The sequence below is a fragment of the Antedon mediterranea genome, chromosome 3, assembly GCF_964355755.1.
Source record: "Antedon mediterranea chromosome 3, ecAntMedi1.1, whole genome shotgun sequence".
Classification (NCBI taxonomy): domain Eukaryota; kingdom Metazoa; phylum Echinodermata; class Crinoidea; order Comatulida; family Antedonidae; genus Antedon; species Antedon mediterranea.
This window is the reverse complement of record NC_092672.1, coordinates 25,182,894-25,202,875: the sequence shown is the minus strand read 5'-3', so window position 1 is coordinate 25,202,875 and position 19,982 is coordinate 25,182,894. Positions and strand designations below refer to the sequence as shown.

The 19,982-nt window shown below is 37.3% G+C and overlaps 1 protein-coding gene and 2 long non-coding RNA genes across 5 annotated transcripts in view; 1 reads left to right on the top strand and 2 right to left on the bottom strand.

Annotated features, from left to right (window-relative positions):
• Positions 1-19,982, bottom strand: part of LOC140045074 (2-oxoglutarate and iron-dependent oxygenase domain-containing protein 2-like) — a 168,981-nt gene that overhangs the window by 102,566 nt on the left and 46,433 nt on the right. The gene's annotated exons all lie outside the window — the stretch shown is intronic.
• LOC140043743 (uncharacterized) lies at positions 120-6,002 on the top strand. 3 transcript variants are annotated; one of them, XR_011844386.1, is made up of 10 exons: positions 120-151; positions 990-1,206; positions 1,444-1,488; positions 1,851-2,107; positions 2,224-2,415; positions 2,833-2,963; positions 3,184-3,375; positions 3,531-3,634; positions 4,493-4,738; positions 5,086-6,002. It is a non-coding gene; the product is annotated as an uncharacterized lncRNA (long non-coding RNA). The 3 variants fall into 3 exon arrangements; XR_011844385.1 differs by having other exon boundaries at positions 2,833-3,059; XR_011844387.1 differs by lacking the exon at positions 2,833-2,963.
• Positions 1,453-2,873, bottom strand: LOC140043745 (uncharacterized). Its single transcript, XR_011844388.1, has 4 exons — positions 2,532-2,873; positions 2,200-2,392; positions 1,969-2,105; positions 1,453-1,721 (listed from the first exon to the last, which is right to left on the bottom strand). It is a non-coding gene; the product is annotated as an uncharacterized lncRNA (long non-coding RNA).

Below are 19,982 nucleotides of genomic sequence, written 5' to 3'. Positions count from 1 at the left end.
AATATAAACTGAAACGAAAATAAAACATATTTGAGATAATGACATAAAATTTGACTCGAAAATATGAATATTCATGAGAAAATGTTAAATGAGCGGTTATTTTATCTTACTATGGGATGGCGAGAAAGAAAGCGTGTTTCTTCGAAGCCTGGTGAGTAGTTGAAATTTAGAGTGTAAATATGCTTAAAATTAGTAATTATTCAATGTAAAAATATGGTTAAATTTGGATATTTATATATAATTAGTTGTTAGTCACTTTAGGAACTGAGATTTATTTTATTTCGTAGGCAATTGTTACGAGAATTGTTAATATAAGGTTTCAGCTTGACGTGAACCGTATTTGAATTGTATACAGCATGGCCAAGATCGCCCCATCTAGTAGGCCTAGGCTACCCCCACGACGTGGGTAGTCAGGTCCACTTACCAGGTTGACGCGACTTGGCTTGTATATAAAGATAATGATTATTTTTGATTTAAAAAAAAATACATTAGCCTAGGCTTAGTTTAGGTGATAATATTAATGTAAAATTTTAAAACTTAACATAGGCTAGCCTAGGTAGGATGGATATCTGGATGGGGTGGACTGGGTAATAATAATGATTAAATCAGCGATGATGTCCAGTATACTAGCTAGCCTAGGCCTAGTAGTAGTAGTAGTAGTAGTTAGTAGGCCTACTAGGCTAGTATATCCACCCATTAATTAATGAATTCAGTAATATAAAAGATACTGTTTAAATGGTATGTATATTATTTAACCTAAAACCGTTTGTTTTAATATTTATAGTATTAAACAGTTTTTTTTAAAGGGTAATGAGGAAAAAATATGTACTTTTTACTTTAGTCAGCTTTGTCAAAATGTTTGTAGGCATAGGCCTAGTCCCTCTATTTAAATAAATACTTGAGTTGACAACACTGCAGTTAAATTAATATTTACTGATCCAAACATGTCTTGGCATTTAAACAAATAACATATAATATTTTTTTTTCAGAACACATGGATGTGCTCCAATCAATATTGTCACAGTCAAAAGTGATGGGCATTGAAGTTAAACGAAAAGGGTAATTTGCATAGAACTATTCAGGTGTATTACAAAGGATGCCATGGTTTTGGCACAGAATGTATAAGAATATCAAATGACAGTTCTCCTACTATACATCCACAATAACAGGAATGAATTCAGTAATATAACAGATACTGTTTAAATGGTATGTATATTATTTAACCTATAACCATTTGTATTAATTCTTATAGTATTAAACAGTTTTTTTTTTAAGTAAGTGAGGAAAAAATATGTACTTTTTACTTTAGTTACCTTTGTTTTGTACGCATAGTCCCTCTATTTAAATTAATACTTCAGTTGACAATGCTGCAGTTAAATTAATATTTACTGAACCAAACATGTCTTGACATTTTAACAAATAACATATAATATTTTTTTTCAGAACACATGGATCAGCTGCAATCAATATTCATATACTGTTTAAATGGTATGTATATAAACTAACATTTGTTTGAATATTTATATTAAACACTAATTAAGTGAAGAAAAAAGAAATGTAGGATGTTGTCTACAGTTAGTTGACATAGCAGCACTTCAATCATCTACTGCTCTGCATAAATGTATGCAAGCACACCTAACTAAATTTTGTTTATACAGATATTTCCAATATTGCAACAGTTTGTTGACATAGCAGCACTTCAACCATCTACTGTTCTGCATCTGCAAACAAAAACAAATATGTTGATAATACTATTATTTCTACAAAATCATCAAAGGTTTACTGATGGTATTTAAAATGCATACTGTGCTTCCTTTTCACAGCATGTTTTATTTTTGCTTGTACTTCAGGTTGTGTGAAGATTAAGTGATTCTTCATCACTGACATTGTTTTTGCCAGAACTGACTTTACACCATACAGACTTCTTTTTTTTTTTTGGTTAAATGACCAGTGAATAAGTTCACCCACCTGCTCATTTAACAAGCTGATTCCAACATGCCATCACTTTAAAAATTCCACAACATGAAATTCGAGCATGTGCAATTTTGGAGATATGTTGATCTCCAATTTTCTGCAGTTGGACATGAAGTCTGATATATTTGAAGCTGTAAGTAAATTAATATATAAATTTAATTAATTCTTTAATAAGCAGCTGAGTGATAGAAACTCAATTCAGATTTTTTTTTTTTTTTTTCTTACCAACAATATCAATTTCATTCTCAGTCATTGCATTGGTATGGTTGATTGCCTTGTGTATGTCTGAAAATTGGTGGAAGATAGGTGTATAAATCAATTGTGATTGCAATTTTTCAAGAAATCCAATTGGGATATCTGAGCTTTGTTCCTCTAGAACCTGGTTTGATGCAGATGTTAGCTGGTGAATAATATCAACCTGTGAACAATATTGTCAATTGGGTAAATATTCAAACATTGCAACATACAACACTTAGTTTTTTAATAATAGTATTGTCATTAAATTTAAACTGTATACTATCTTAAGTAGATGGTGTATTGTTTATTTTTATAATCACCTGGCAACACTTGTGTACATGATTGCCTACAAAGGCCTTCCCATGATAGGCTTGACTAGGAACCTTGTTTTGTTTGGAGAACTTCCTCCATTGCACAAACAATTGGCCCAGTGCCCTATTTCAAACCTTTGTTCAATTTTGTTTCCTAAAAAAAATACATAATCTGTGTAAACTACTTTTGAATAATTAATTATGCATTCAGAATACAGTATATGTATGTGTAATACTATTCGTACTTAACATGCCATGTCTTTGATTTCTTGTTGCTTTTCAGCAATACTCATAATTTGTGTCTTTACAGAATCAGATGCCGATGCTTCTGATTTGCAGTTTAAAAATACAAGCGGAATTTCATCTTCTAGGTGGGAAATTTGTGCTTGCATATCTGAGATGTGCTTCATCAATGCTGAATTTGTTGCAGCCTGCTCTACAGTAATTTTGTCGAAATTATTGACACCTCCATCGGAATTTTTTTTGCCTTAACCTGAAGATCTCTGAATCCAATGTGTGCATTTCATTTTCTAACAGGTCATATAATTTCTTAAACACTCCTAAAGAAATATGGAGGCTTGGTACAGATACCTGCAATAATAACACATTTTCAAATGTAACCTCAAGATTTTATATTAATACTATTACTTTATTATTTCAGTACTTGTACAAGTGTCGGACTGTATTATGATACAAATTGGTGAGCAGCATCATCATGGTGTTGTAGTAGAAAGGATGATAGTAGACATCAATGAACAATGGTGTTTCATTTTATCATTCTCCATAATGTGTGTCATGGTCACCTAAAGGATGCACATTGGACAAATGATGCACTTCTACCGGGGGTCATATGGTAAGTCACACAATTGATAAGTGCGATATTTCCTACATGGTTGATGTCAATAGGCACCATTGTTTTTCTGATTACACTCCTGTATACCTCCTTGGAGTTTACCATTCCATGATCTTCAAATAATTGATAGTCTTCATTCAATGTCTTTATAATAGACCTGTGGTCTTTTGGAACATCACCTCTGCATATCTGATGTTTGGTATGATGGCAAAAGAGACTGCAGTACCTTCCTAATGAAAGATTTGAAATAACAATTAAGGTTTGTATACAATAAATTATAATTCACATTAAATGCATATTAAATAAGATACTGTGTCTTACCATTTGGTCCATTGAGGCCATACATCCCTGACAAAAACTCCTAGTCTCCAAAGAAAAAGAGACGAATTTTGTGGCCCCTTAAAGGAAAAAAAAAATTAAAATTAATACAGCACACAAAAAAAGATTGTTTTTTAAAAATTAAAATGATTTTAATGTTGAAGACATACCTCCATTCAGTTTCTTCGCATACATCCGGAAATACCCTGCTGATGTTGATGGTATAATCTGCTGACTCAAACATTAGAATAACAATAATGTTGCGAAGGGCATTTGGTTTCTCTAGACTGCAAATTTGCAGTTCAAATTTCCTACTGCCACCTCCTTTGTCACCTCCAAAAATTTGATCCATACTTCTTTGTTGTAGAACTTTAGATTGTTTAATCTGTAAGTGAAATATACAATATTGTATTTTATTGTTTGCATAAATTTGGAGTTACAAAATGTAAAATAAGCATGTTATTTACTCATGATGGTGGTCCAAGTAGGAAAACATCAACCTCTCAATATTAATCACTGGCAAAACAGGGGCCAGAAAATATTACAAATGCATTCTCAGCATTTGCTGCATCGCTTTTTAAGATGAATTCATCCATGGAACCATGTAAGTATCCATCTACAATATCCAATTGGTGATCTCGCATTTTGCCTTCTGATGCTATAACACCTGGTTTCACATATCTTGAATAGAATTTAGAATAACAATTGTAAAATGACATTTTAAAATACAGCTAATTAAAATGTTGATATATTATTTTATGCACCACTATTTTCTTAATTTTCATACTTGCCTTCTTAGTTTCAGAATTTGTTGCCAAGTAAGATCGCAGTCAGCTTTGATGGCCAGTGACCTGTCAACATCATCAATGATACCAATTGGTGGCAAGTTAGATTGCATTTTATGATTAAATTGAAGTTGAGCTGAATCATGCGATATTGAATTTCGTATGGTTGATAATTCATGGGTGCGTCAACTGAGGGTTCTTTTGCCAACACAACTGCTGGATTTTGTAGCTTTTTGTCATAGTAGTAATTGTCATTGGCTGTAAGTAAAACATTCTTATATGTTTTATATTTACAAGATTTATTGTCAAAGTTTAATACCTTATTTATTCATGTTCAGGGAATGTGTTTTAATACAATATTGTGTGGTAGGGTAGTTTATTCCAATAAATTCGGTAACAAAACACCCTGCATTGATAGTCAGTTTTTAAAAATATGTCTAAAATATATATACTATTATATATAATTTTTAGGTTCATTTGATTTGCCCATTATTCAATAAAATCTCTGTACTTTGGTACAGTGGTTTTGTGAAAAATGTTGGCTTTCTAAAAAAAAATAACTCACCCTTCTATTTGTTGGTAACTCAATTTTTTTTTTTTTTTTTAGTGATTTGGATACCAACTTCCTTGCAAATTGCTGGACAGGTTCGGGTATCTTCTCGCCAACAATTTCTTTGTTTATGGTCTTAATTGCATTGGTTACAGCATTATACCGTTGCTCAGCCTCTGTTGTGCATTTATGCTGACTGCACTAGTTATACTTCAGACATTTCCCACACAACCGACATTGCAATTCAACCGTTTGCAAAGATTGTTGTACCAGTAATGATGGTTTTTTTCATGTCACGTTCAAATGTTATCGGTGACGCACAGGCAAAACATGGGGAATGTATGTAGTCGAAGAGTACAGAACAATTGACAGAGACAGTACATACAAAAATGGTGGGAACACTGAGTTTCTGCATTATCAAGCGACAGAATATGTTTACAAATAGAACATTGAAACAAAGACAGTGCTGATTGGTCATAAAGGGTGAATTGCTCAGTTAATGAATTGAATTTTAAATCTTGCATGAAAGTTTTTTTATTGAATTTTATCCTGTGACCTTGTTTCTGTTGATTTTCATAAAGATAACAAGCTGTGCACTGTAAATCATCATGTTGTCTCCAGATGTAAGGTGTAATTAATGTCGTTTGTTTGTATGCAGCTGATTGACAAGTATGACAAACATATGATGGATGAACATTTTTATCTTCTTCAACAATTTTAATGTTTAGAAAATTTAAAGTTTGTGTTTTGATGCTTTTAAGTTCATATTTTCAGTCAGAAATTTTGAATTTTATTCCACAAATTCTACAAATATTTAATAAAGATTCAGAATGGAAATCCATAATTAGTATTATTTGTAGGCCCTAGGCCTAATTAATTATGTAATTTTTGTAATCAGCAATTTATTTACACAACACAAATAATACAATGAAATACAGTAAAATGATAATGTAAATAAAGTTTTATGAACAGTACAGGTATAGTTCAGTGTTTCTCTCTCTCTCTGGCTAGGCATCTTAATATGCCAAAATACCCACATCAATTGTCATTAGAGTTTAAAAAAAAGTAGTCTTATTTACCAGGTGTGTAGAGCCTCTAACCAGTTTTTTACGTCAAAACGAAAACTTAAACGGTGAAAGAATAAATATTGAAAATGATCGTTGAACAGTCAGTTTTTCGGTGAAGTGACTACTACTGTACTTTGCGCTTTTTATTGAGGGCGCTATTTATTTACAATTCTATCGAGTACGGCGGTCGTTAAAACAGTCGTACTATTTTTACTAATAACTGAATTAATATTGCATAATTTGAAGTATTACTTCATTGCTTGTTGTAAAACTAATATATTTACTTGTAAATATTATTATTTGTTGTTAATATTTTATATTATGATTGTAACGTTTAATTTACTAGCTTAGTAATTATCGCTATCTCTCTGCGATGTTCGCTAGGCTCTCGCGTTCAGTCAAGCGTGCAAAACCTTAACAACAAAGGCTTTGGTTAGCGTAAAAAATAAAAGCGCGTTGAAAACACACTTTATGTCCATAGTTACTATTATTCGAAACCACCGTTGCAACTATTGGTTCTTTAAAATAAAGCATTTCGCCATAAAAAGCATGCTTTATAACAGTTTATTACATAAGAGGGGCATAATATACAAAATTGAATTTACAGTAAAACTTTGGACAAAAACTGCTGCCACATTTTTTTTATTATTATAGTGATCGACTAACGTGTATAATTCTCGTCTATTTTAGGTGCATTCAGATGTGCGTAAGCTTAACGTTGCCATTGACCGCTGTTGCATTGAGCATGAAATCGGGTGTGATGTACGATCAATTGACGAGTAGTGAACAAGAAGTATACGTTACATTTGCTATTGCAACAGGAATGTTTTCCTTTATGTTTGTGGAGACTTTTATGTTCGGCTCTAGACGAAGAATAGGTCAATTACACTTTTATTTTACGGCCATTTTTTCATTATTCATATCAGTCGGTATGAAAAAGGATTATTCGATGAGTATACTATTTTTAACATCTCAAGGTAACAAGGCTACGCTTCGACTGCTACACTTGATGGAAGTGTATTGGAAACGTGAGAGGCCGAGAAAGACACAATATCAAGTGACCGTCTGCATACATACAGTACTTACTTTACTCTTTAATTTGATGTTTCCAATACTCTGCTTTTTTTCTCTGGTTTTACATAGGCACCGAAACACGTTCACTGAACTTTCCACAGAAGGTTACGTAATTTTCTGTACACTGCTCATTTTGATAGTCGTGTACAATACATCGTCTGTACTGTCAGCCGTCCGTCTATGTAAAAATATTTCTAATGATTTAAGTGAACCACAGTCTATCGAACTTACATCGACGGCTCCGCCTTCTTACGATGATGTGTTGGCAGAAACTGCCATCGTGTAAAAAAAAAAAATATGTATTTTAATCATTAGTATTATAGAAATAAAAGAGAGAAAAGAAGAAACAGTTTTTTTTGTGTGTGTCTTAATTTCAGTCACATAAACAACGACGACGAAAGAAATGATTGTAGTGTAACTTTATTTCATTTCCAAGAACCTTATTTGTAAACATTTTCTTATTCTAAATGGTTTTTTTTTTTTTGTTGGTGGTAAGCTTAACATTTCTTCTGACGTTTACTGTCTACGTTGTGAATGCTTTTCTTTCTCTTTTTTGGTTCATTAGGAACAACAGCAGAAGCAGCAGCATCTTCCGCTTCCTTATCTTTTTTTTTCTCCTCCTCTTCCTCCTCCTCCTCCTCCTCCTCATCCTCATCCTTTTCTAACTTGATGGCATCACGACGACGAGTTTCAGTTACTTCGATCGCACTATGATACTCTTCCAGTGTGTAGCCGGACATTTCACACGCCTGCTCTTCAGAAACGGCTTCTCGTCCGATTATGCCCTTTACGACGGCCAATATAGTTTCGGGACAGTCTTCGTTCTGACGCGCATAAAACTCTTGGTACGCCGTGTCGTTTTGCGATATCTTGCTTCCAAACAGATATCTTGGCGTAATGTCAACTCCTTTCTCGAGGTTGATGAGAGTAAGAAATCGATTAGCAGGCGATGCATTTTTGTCCGAATAGCATACGATACTCAGATCGGCACGCGCCAGATCACCAGTACCGATGGCCAAGCGCTGTTCGGAACTCATCGGCTGAAGTTGTTTACCGGGTACGAATCTGGCCACGTTTAGGTTCTTGTATCTTCGGTTTGTGGCGTTGTCGAGAAACAGTTTCTTGGACATGTCGGAAACGAACTTTAACGATGGATTGTTGTCTTCGAGCTCTTGTCGCGTGCAATCGCGTGCTTGTCTATAGCTTACGTTCGTCTTCATCTTCACGTATGGATTCTTTGGAGATCCATCAAAGGGCATCTTGACTTTTTGATACACGCCTGCATTGTTAGCCACATCTTTCGATCCATGTTGACCCCTGAATTTCTTCATGATGCTGGTGATGCATCGTTTCGCGTCCACTTTGTCGACGCTGTGACAATCTTTGTAGGAGGCGTGTGACTTGCAGTTCACGTGCGCCTCGAAACAATATTTCAACTGTACCATCATGAGTATAATGTTCAGTTTACAGAATCGCACACATCCGTTCAACGGATTTTGATGTCCGTTCACGGTTAGCACGTACGCTGCGTTGTTTAGGTCGGTGGTGCCGAGTTGCTCCTCTCTCAACTGTTTGTCTTTGTTGACTTGTATCTTCTTCTGTAGCAGTTCGGCCGTGAGATAATTGCCCAGTTCACTCAGACCAGATTCGGTAATGGCGAGCGATCCGGTGCTCATCGTTTTGCTCTCGTTGCCGTCACGATCAACAAACATGATGTTAAATTTCGAGCGCAATTGCTCCTTTTCGACGGCTTCGAGACGTATCGACTTGATTGAGAGAACGTCAAATTTTTGCCCGCAGTCCCATTTCTCGACCGATTCGAGCACTCTTTTGCCACTGTCGTCCAAAGACTCGTGTTTCTTGGCGGCACACTCTAGCATCGAGTAGAGAATTTTCACAAAGAGTGGCGTTTTTTTCAAGTTTTCGAAAAACGTATCAAAGTCACGTATCTTACTCTCGTTCCATTCGATCTTTTCGAATCCGGGAAACAGAGTGGAATCCATGACCATCTCATCGGTACAATTCAATGTTCGAGGATCCAACGGCGACTTCCAATTCTTTCCCTTGTTCATAACCCATCTCAGATAGTCGGCAGAAAGTTTTTCGAAAGAAAGTTTATCGTTTAGATACTCTTCTAGAGCTACTTCTTCGGCAGACAACGAGAATCGTAATTGCAATTGCCCTGACATGATGAACACTGATGTTGCGAATAAAAACAAAATCGGCCGTATTTAAGGACTTCTGACGACGACGACGACGACGACGCGCGCACACACACACACACACACACGTTATGGTTTCCTTAGTTTTCTCTTCATCGTTTGTAGCAATCTCGTCCGTCACTTTCCTCGTCATACTCTGTGCTTACACGCCCGATCTGCTACCGAAAACACGTCATTTTGGAAAATCTCGAACCACCGACACATTACAGTTGAGCGGAGACTGTTTAAGTGCCACTCTCACGAACGCGAATCTTTCGTGCAGCATGCACGTCACCGACACTTTTTCTATATTGGCATCGGTTGTGTGCAGCAGCGTCCAAGGCGAGTGTAGTTTGTGTGGCGTGGTCGGAGAGTACGTGTACGTACGGTGTTACGACGATGATGGAAGGTTTGTATACGGTTCACTAGTGTTAACGAAAAAGCCACCACTTTTGTCGAGGTATCCCATATCTCCTCTCTTCAGAACGGTTAACAACAGGTTTGCGTACGCTACGAGCAACGGCACGGTGGAGGAAAAAGTATTAAATAACAGAGACGGAGACTTGATGTTTAGATCAATATGAATCTTATCCGACTACGTACAATTCAACGCATCACTTCTGCGTCCACTGTATGGGTGATACGGTCAAAGTATGCTCGACGAGGCAGCGTATCGTTGATCGCGTCTGCTGCATTCGTTCTGTTGTTGTACGAAACGTTCGCGGTCGAACGGTACCAGTTGTACGGCTGTCACAAACGCTACTCGGTCGGTCAGCAAGAATGCACCATTCAACAACGAAGCGGTTCAGACGGTCTGATGGTGACGTTGCGCGTCGTTGGAACGCTGTTGTTTTCTCTCTCGTTCTTGCCGTTAATCGTCTTGGAATGGTTGTTTGGAGCCAGACGAATGGCTGATGTTATAGCCTGTGACCTAAAACATCATTACGACCGTATTATGGGTAGTAGTGGTGGTGATGATGGTACACGAGGAAATAATTTCTACGCGTTTTACGTTCGACAATTAGGATACACGGGCAGATTGTCTGGACAAGTTTTTGTTCGCAACGTAGTCGAGCGTGAAGTTTACTGGCGAAGAGTTTTAACGTGTCAGCTCGCCTCTATCTACCTTGAATGGACGTCATCTTCGTACGTCGTCGCACGATCAAGATTGCATAGAGTTAAGCTGGCCGTGAGAATTATCGTGGTTTTCTGTTCGATAGTAGTACCCGCCGCTGTGACACCAAACATTTCGATCGAACATCGAATTTGCGTTGGCGTTGCCGGAATTCTCTTTCACGTGGCTCCTTTGCACGCGTTCATCTTTCTGTTACCGTTCACCGGCTGGTGGTGGACGACCATCGTAGCTTGGATTATTTCTCACGTTATCGGCATTCTGCTTACAATTCGTAGCGAACGAGTCGAGGAACTGGAAGCGGTGATGCGCAACTATAAACATCTCGATAGAAACAACGTGAACGATACAGTGTTTTTGATGTATCTAGGAGGAAAGAAGAAGTGGTCGCCTTCGTCGATGGCATAAACGAGTATATAATATTATGTGCGTCCAAATGTTTAAAATTGCATTATTGACATTGGCATGATGACACCACTTACAAATTAAAGCTACATTCAGATGTTTAATGAATTGCAGCAATCAATTGAATAATTACGACGTTTGTAAACTCAAGTACATATGGGTCGTGTCACCTACAAAAGGAGTTGAAATTTAAAAAAAAAAAAAATGTATTATTATAATAATATTAATCTACATTAATCTATATAATATCTGTATATAATACTGTTAATATATATATATATATATTTTTATACATCTTATATGTTACGATATATATCTTTTATATTCTTGTCTTTTTGATGTTTATTCGTATTTTTATAAGATCTTGTATTTTTGTATTCATGACTTTTTATATATTTTCAATTAATTGTTTGAGAGCTTGTTAACAACGAAACGAATTTCCTTTTGGACCAATAAATTTCTGTATTCTGTATGTATTCTGTATTCTTTAAAACTTTCCAAAAAAATATTTAACTTGCTTTATAATTTCTTTCAAGACAATTAAGATATGACCCGATTTCAACAAAGCACTTCCAAATTCAATAGATTACTTCCGAATTCAATAGATTATCAACAATTAGAAAACAGCCTTTAAAGTTCAAGATACCATTAGTTATTATGTACACACTTAAACAATGAATACGAATAAAGATTACGCTTTAATTTCTTTCAATTTTATTATCATCTTCATATATAAAATACAACAATTAAAAAATTGCATAATTATGTTGATTAATGGATTATTTTGAGCACACAATCTGTTAACATAATTCACTTCTACTCTAGATCATGATTAGGCTGATCCGGGCACGCAATCAAATGAAGAGGCATAACATGTCGTGCATTCGTCGCATGTTGTATGATGAGTAAATCAATTAAAATCTTTTTTTACTTCGGTAAGAAGTCAAAGCATTTGATTGTTTAACTTTTCAATGGGTATTCGTTCGATGTACATAATGCATTGGGACATTAAACATTTATGCAAAACTCATCTTCAAGACTTTCTTCACCAAGGGCAGTACACGTTTATTGTTAAAGTATTCAACATGTGGTGTTACGCATAACGTTCGTTCGATAATGTTTTAGAAAAATCAATCACAATGCGTGTTTAAAACACCGGGTCATACAAAATGAGAGAAATAAAAAGTATATATATTTAAACTGGACATATTATTTATTTAAAGAAAAAAAAAACATATTCATTCAATCCAACGATATAACAACGTGCATCATTGTCTGGCATGCTATAATACAAACGATTACTTCGACCTCAATGACAGTGTGCGTCAATGTTTAAGCATTCAGTTTACACACAAGAGAGAACATACATCCCCTTATACAAAATATGTTCATAACCTTCTAGATCATTCCTTATACGGTACTTCTCACTCAATATTATCAATTCATTATCCCTTTATCCGCCCTTTATCAATTCATTATCCCTTTATCGACAACATCGCGTTACAGAACTTCTATAATAAAACTAAAATATACCCATTTAGAAACAAAGTATAGTTATTGTCTGTCACGCGGCGTGTAACGAAGGTATATTATCTGCCAATAGAGGGCGCACTACTTATTGTATTCGTTATCAGGACTACAAAATACTATACAAGCCGTTTAAATTATAATAATATCAATTCATTATCCCGGCCCTTCAATCGATAACAAACACTTTGTCTTCTATTAATATACCGTTTAGTATAACTTCGAATACACTTTTGTTAGTTTTTTTAATCAGGGTTCATTATCGAATACATCGTGTTAGAGAACAACTATAAGTTAGTAAATACAGTATATATTTTCTGTCACGACGTTTAATATCATAATACAGTCATATTATCTGTCAATAGAGGGCGCAATACTTATTTCTTTCGTTATCAGGACTACAATTAGTACTACACGGCGTTTAATTCATTATCCCTTTATCGAGAACAAACACGCCGTCTTCTACGTTTAGTAAAACTTCGAATACACTTTTAATTCTGTATACTGTTTAGTTTACAAATTACACATTTTATTATCAATTCATTATCCCTTTATCGAGAACATCGTGTTAGAGAACAACACGCCGTCGTTTATATTAAAAGCATACATACCCGTTTAGATTACCAAATGCACTTTATTGTTATCGATTAGATCGTATAGATTCTGTTAATTTCTTTTATTATTGATTAATGATTGTTAGCAAGAAACAAAAAACAAAAAAACAAAAACAGCACAGATTTTATAAGATAGGATTATTGTATTCATCAACATCACATGTATCTAAGTGATCAACTAACTGAACATGTTCTATGAAATTAAACTCTTTCAGACAACGAGGACATTGTAATAATTCATCCAAATTACTTACCGTCTTCTACAGCTGCATAATCATCAAAAACTAATTCAGGAATATCGGGAGTATTAGAAGATTATAAGATTGTTCAAGTGACGCATACGTCTCTTGATATTGACCAATTATTTTATCAAGTCTGTTATTGTGTTTAGTCAATTCAATTCGCATGTCTTTCCCAAATCTGTTGCCAAACTAAGAACAGCAGCATTGATTTCTTTTTTTTTTTTTTTTTCGTTTCTCTGTTTGCATCCGCTCAAGTTCAGCAATGATTCTTGTATGTCCAGATATCGGTCTACATCGTGGAGAATTGGAGAATATGAAAAAGGCAAACGATATATTTTACAGACTTTAGAAACGAGATTTGTTGTAACAAAAAAAAAGAAGCTAGGATTGCTTATAGAACTATTTGAGTTGATAGGACATGGGTGTATGGCTGCTAAAATAAAACAGTATGCAACAACAACAGATTACGTCTCACCTTACAAAAAAAAAAATCTTTCTCGTTTACCCCACAGACGTATGACAATTCATATTGCATCTGAAATGGGAGAGAGTGACATGAATATTTTAAAGCGGTTTCTAAAAGCCGAATTACCAACAGCAGAATTTTTTTGAGAATTCAATTGAGCTGTTTAGTGTGATGGAGAAAATGGGATACATCTTTTCTCGAAAAAATTGGAAAGGAATAAAACAATTATCATATAATATCAGCAGTGACCGGGTTTAGACGAACTTTGTCACATGGTCTATGTTTTGGCCAGTCTACACCCAACTTTGAGACAATGCTATTGTTTTTAGCTTGTCTCATCTTGCTTTTCACACCTATCAGAAACACTTCACTATTGTTCATGAGAAACAGCCAGTTTCAATCCCTCCCATTGTGTGAACTTGCCATTGTTTCTGGCTTTCACACCAGTCCCACCCTTTCCACTTATATTCCAAGTTTCCTCGACTTTCTGCATTCTCACTCCTGAAGACGATCAAAGCATATTGATCGAAACGTCGAGAAACTCAACAGTTCTTTTCAGAACGAATACATCGAATACAACCGTTTTGTCATAACTTTCGTCATCACAAACAGTATACAAACGAAAACAATGACAACTGCAGCTGCTATGGCCACTTTCGACTACTTAAGAGAGAGAGAGAAAATCAGTCAGTTTATATTTGTTCACCATGGGTGCAGGTAACGATAGCAAGACATTTACTGACGCAACCTATAGCAAATTGATTGTCGAACTAGACAGTGCACTGACAAAAACTGATGTCTGTAAACTCAAATACTTATGTCTCGATAAAACGATCGGTCTTCGCTATGAAGAATTTGATGAAATCTCTTCATTCATTGAATTAGTTTCTCGTCTTGAAGGCATGAAGAAAGTATCAAAAATGAACTTAAACTTACTCGAAGAACTGCTGGGTAATATAGGCGAGATTGAAATGGCGTGTAGAGTAGAACGATACTTGCAGAAAAAAGCGATGCCTATCATCTCACGGTATAGGTAAGTTTAATATTGATATTTGGTTTTTTTTTCTTTTGTTTTTTTTTTTGTTTTTTTAATATGGTCAGCAGAATCTTATTATTATTATTTTATCTATTTTCATCTAGACGTATGCTTGTTGATATTGCTTCAAATATTGATAAAGAGCAAGTGAATGAATTGAAGAATCTTCTGAAAAGCTACATGCCAAGAAAACACATAAAACGGATAAACAATTCGTTTGAGCTCTTTATCGAGTTGGAACATCTAGATTTCATATCAGAAAATAACGTAAATTTGATAGGCTCAATTGGAGATTTGTTGAACGATATGTATATAACTATCGCCATTATTGCCTATGGCGGATCACGATGTTGGTAGTATAGTAATAAAAAAAAAAGTTTAAAAAATTGGTGTTTCTATGTTATCATTGCAAGTAATGACGACGACGACGACGACGATGAGAGATATTATATTGTACATAATATTTATTATTGAAATATGAACAACAACAACAGAGATAAACATAATATTTTCGATGAAATGTTATAACCGGAGGAGGAGGTGGATGACGCACCACGCAGTTGGTCAGACGAGTGTATAGAGGTATTCGTTGCTGCTGCTGCTGCTGTAGTGGTGGTGGTGGTAGGTATGTCGATGATGCACGAATAAGCATCCTGCACTTTGTATAATGCCTTGTTTATGTACAGAGCGGCTATGACACCGGTTATAGAATTACTTTCTTCGTCTACCTTTCCAACAATCACTGTAGTCGCATTCTTTGTAGTTGAAACGGTGTTGAACTCGTCGGTGGGTAACTTTTCTTCTTGTATGTAACCGGAGAACTTACATCGAACGTACAGTCTATTTCTGTAAACTTCAACATACGCCCATGTATTCGTGATGTACTGTTGCGTGCTTATAATCTGAACACGAAGGCCGGAAGGTGATTTGAATATAACGTGTAGATAATTGTCAACGAGTCGCGCGTTAAAATTTGTCGTATCACTCTGATAGCTTAAAATGTTGCCGGAATTTCTTAGCGATATAAAGTAAAAAGAGACTGACGCTTTATCGATCATCAACGGCGGTGTTGTAAGCTTGACGCAGTCTGTTTGATTCAAAAAGAAACTTTTCGATGACGACGGTTCGTACCATAATTGATAGTCTATCCTGGTGTCTACGTCGCGTAAAATCATATTCTCTGGCTCAATTTTGTCAACGACGGCCGGGCCGTCGTTGCAATCAGTGCGAAGATTCAAAGAATCCATCGTCCATCCGTTGATGGTGAAATCGGCGATAGTTCCATCGATCGACGGTAAACGATTGTTTGCGCCAATTATAAACACACCATCCTGTCGGTAAGGGGACTTAAATTCAGACGGTAGCCGTTGCCATCGACTAACCACCTTCGAGTTTGAAGACAAGCGTACAAACCCCATGACCAATTCGAGAGTGTATTGATACCAAGTACCCTGCGTCATTCGTCCGATGTTTTTGATGACAGTCATACGCGACAAAGACACAAAACTGAACTTCAATCGTCCTCCCGGTACGACAACAATTGACATTCGTACGTCGGCACTGTATTCATACAGTAGTATTTGTCGTTTTTCGTCCACCGTATCCAGTTTAATGTAGAATTCGATGACCATTGTGTTTTCTATACGATTCAAAGTGGGAACGGTGAAGGAACGACAAGATTTCTTTTTCAAGTCAATTCTGAATGCAGACTCGAGTGGCGGTGCAGACGGTGTCGTCATGAACGTATCCTCGTCGACGACATCATCATCGTGTGTACACGTTTCGGCTATACTCGGTTGTAATTGAAGATTGTTTACTTTCAACATTGTCACTGTACCTACAATCGACTTTAAAGTATCACTTGCGCCCACCTTAAGCGTTGTCACCACATCGTTGGGCGTAAACCTTTTCGTCACTTGTGCCCATTCGTCAAAGGCCGTATTCAACGACAAGTACACTTGATTTCCTTTCCGTTTTATCAACACCTGGTACCATTCTCGTATCGCAAGTTTTTCGATGCTGCTAAGTCGAGCCGTTTTCGACTTTGCTGTTGCCGAAGAGCCGCGGCTACGCAACTCTACGACTAAATGGCCGTCTTCTATCAAGACGGACGGTCCGAACGCTTCGGCGTTGTTCACCACGTTGGAATACATGATTTGTCCGTCTTCTTTTTTCGTGAGTTTCAACAAGAATTTTACGTTCACCGTTTCATTGAACGTGTACAGGTCGTACGGATCGATATCGAATGCATAACAAGAATCGTTCGTCAACTTCATCTTCCAATCGCCGATCAATGAAACCGTATGATCTGCTGTCGTTGCCCGTGCGTTTTCATCATCATCACCATCATCATCATCATCATCATCATCATTTTCGTTGAATGTGCAGTCTGTAACCGTGTTGGGTTGCAGTAACCATCCGTTAAACTGAAAGGATGCTATGCAACCGGTTATCGACTGTGTTCTATTGGTACTGCCCAAATGAAATGTACCGTTCAAATCGAGGCTGGTACCGCCCATCGTATCGTTCAGCTTTGTCCAGCCACCGACGTTGAAATCCGAATCAATTCTAGCCTGATTACCGATTCTGGAAACGTCGAAATGATACCAATTTTCGACAACGAGCACATGATCGCTGACAACTGTCAGCGATCCAGAACCCATGTTAAATGTAGCGTTCAATCGACCGTCGACGATACCCAAAAACATATAATCCTCGTTGCCACTGCTGTACAGAATCTGTCCATCGGCGTCTTTGTTTAGTTTTATGTAAAACGATAAGAACACTCTGTCCTGATAGTCGACGTCACTAGGCCATTGAAAAGTAGTAGAAACGGCGTGAGATAAGTGAAATGCACGTTCACCCTTTAGTAAATTTGCCCTGCTAACAGATTGCGTTGCAGTAGCGCCACGTTCTCGTTGCTGCTGCTGATGCTCAGTTACTTTGCACGTCTTCAGATTCTGCGGTAAGAGGCGTTTACCGTTGAACTGGAACAAAGCGAGACACGCGCTCACCGATGGGAACGTATCGGACGCACCTATGCCGTACAGATTGTTTGTGTCGAGGCGAGTGTAGTTTCCGTGTACACTCGACCAAGGTCCGAACAGACCGTTTGTTACGATTCTGGCCCACGATCCAACTCGTTTAACGGTGAAATGATACCATTTTCCAACTAAAACGTTCTCTCGACTCACCACCGTCAACGGTTTCGAGCCAAGATCAAATGTGGCAGCCAGTCGACTGTCCAAAATTCGTATAAACATGTAATCTTTGTCACTGTTGCTGTACAGAATTTGCCCATCTCTCGATTCGTTCAATTTAATGTAAAACGACGCAGACATCTGCTGTCGATAGTCGACCTTGCTTTTGTTTGCAGACAAATCAAATTCCAGTCTAGTGTTAAGGTCCACGTTGAACGTCGACTCATCGTCAAATAAAACGGTAACGTTACTTTGTCTGTCGGTTGTTATCATGTCCAGCACCTCGTATTCTCCCTCCGAGTTTGGACACGCAAACTCTCCGTTTCGTTCTATGTTAAACATACTCTCGCTTGAACATATCAGCGTTCTGTTACCGTTCGCAAGTTGACCGTATGGCTTTCCGTGACGTATCACCTTGCCATCGCAATTTAAAAAAAATAGAAACATAAACAACAACATCATCATCATCGTTTGTTAATTGTTAAAGACATGTCGTTTAAACGTTAATAACTTTTTTCTTTTCGTGCATTGACGTGATCCACGTGGAAAAAAAAAAGAGGAAGAGAAGATGATTTCCCACCAGCGACAAATGCGTACCATATGCAATAGAATAGAAGAACGAAAGCGCCATTCGTTTGGATTATGCGTCCTGAAACCGTTGAGTGAATGCGTTGCCGACAATAATGCAGCAACGGCGGACATGGACAAAAAATGTCTAACGTTCGTAAGCAACGTCAAGTCAACTCTAGAGTTTCTGTGTCGCCAAAGTAACATACGATTAGAGCCGTTTCAGAAGGAAATGTGTAACGCTGTCATAGCTGGACGATTCAACAAAGTGTTTGGAGATCGAGCGTCGAAGCTGAGAATTCCATCACTTTGCATACTCGGCGTACTGTCCGACGAGGAGGCACAGTCGATGACCGAACCGGCTCGATGGCATCCGGCCGTACGACATTCTGCCGCTAGAAAGATAGACGAATTCAATAGAAAGTTTACGGTTGTCAGAGTGCCTCGACGTAGCGGCAAGAATCGCGCCGGTCAACTTGTGGTGGCATCTCTTCTTGTACACGAAAATAGTATATCCGTCGTTAACTGGGCTCAGGATTTGAACTGCGCGCGTACCAATCGAGAAGACGTCATTCGTCTATTGGAGATGGCTCAACGACGATACGCGTTCACGTTCAAAGGTGTTCCGGATGGAGTACAAGTGTTGCAGTCTACGGGCACGACGGCAAACTTTAGAAGCAAAGCAAACACGGCAAACGTGAGTATTGTTGTTTTTATTTTTTTTGCATCATGAGTCGCTCCGAGGCCTATCCAACGTTCCTTGCCGGTTTAACGTACATTTTCAAAAACACGTCCATCACCACCACCAGCCATCACGTGAAACTTGTCAATTTGATAGGCGCGTGCATTGGCACAGCATCGAAAACATCGTACAAAAATAAACTGGAACGATGCAACGAGCAACAGCGACGTCATTTCGATGCGGCCGTATCTATCGGTGGTGGTGGTGGTGATGATGATGATGATAGCATGACGCCCAAAACGGCGTTCGTCTACTATTTTCTCGATACACTCGCTCGGCCGTATCACAGACACATTGCTGCCTACATAACAAATTTTGATGAGTTAATGCAATGGATGCAAGCTGATCGTCGTCGCCGACGCAACAACCACCACCACCACCACCACCACCACCAGACGCGAAAACGGTCATCATTTGTGGTGCCCTTAACCGACAGAATACACGATTCAGCCATTCTCAAATGCATTCTGTTCCAATTGAATCATGTGAAAAGAAAACCGTTGCATCCGATGATGAAAACAATTTTGGAGTTTACAAAGTCCAGTTGGCCGTTCAATCTAATGTTTGCCATACCGAATCGATCAAATGCACTGGTAGAATGCGTTCTACTTTTAAACAAAACGCGCAATGAGAAATACTCTGTTTCGCTCATAACTCAAGCGCTGTCGTTATTAAGCAAAG